Here is a 503-nt window from a genome sequence, read left to right as displayed (position 1 = left end):
CAAATTGGTTCGCAATGAAACACATACTCACTACTAATTGGCATATTATCTTCGAGTATAGGCAATCTAACCTCATCATCACTTAGTGAATATTTCCTATTACTTTTTCTGTCATTTTTCCCCCTTTCCTTATCAATAACAGATTTTAGAAATCACACGAGCATCCTCATGCGTCATATACGCTATTTCAAATAAATAACATTATGGAAAGGAGACTACTCTTATTGTAAATTAAAAAAAAAAAAATCTTACTAGGTTTATATTTACAAAATTTTTACTTAGTAAAGATCCTCCGTAACATAAGTCCAAGGCGATAATGAACAAATTCACGCGGGAACAAACAAAGTGAACAGATAAATTAAAAAAAGATAAACATATGATAAATGAATAGAATTTGACGAAAAAAATGCTAAATTACATTTATTTAGGTTACATGACCTTGATTCACCTTATCCGACCTGACTTTAAGTTTTCGTCTTTTTGAAGAAATTATTTTGCAGTTT

Source organism: Penaeus chinensis, chromosome 37, assembly GCF_019202785.1.
Source record: "Penaeus chinensis breed Huanghai No. 1 chromosome 37, ASM1920278v2, whole genome shotgun sequence".
NCBI classification, from domain to species: Eukaryota; Metazoa; Arthropoda; class Malacostraca; order Decapoda; family Penaeidae; genus Penaeus; species Penaeus chinensis.
The sequence above is the reverse complement of the archived record's forward strand: the minus strand, read 5'-3'. Positions refer to the sequence as shown.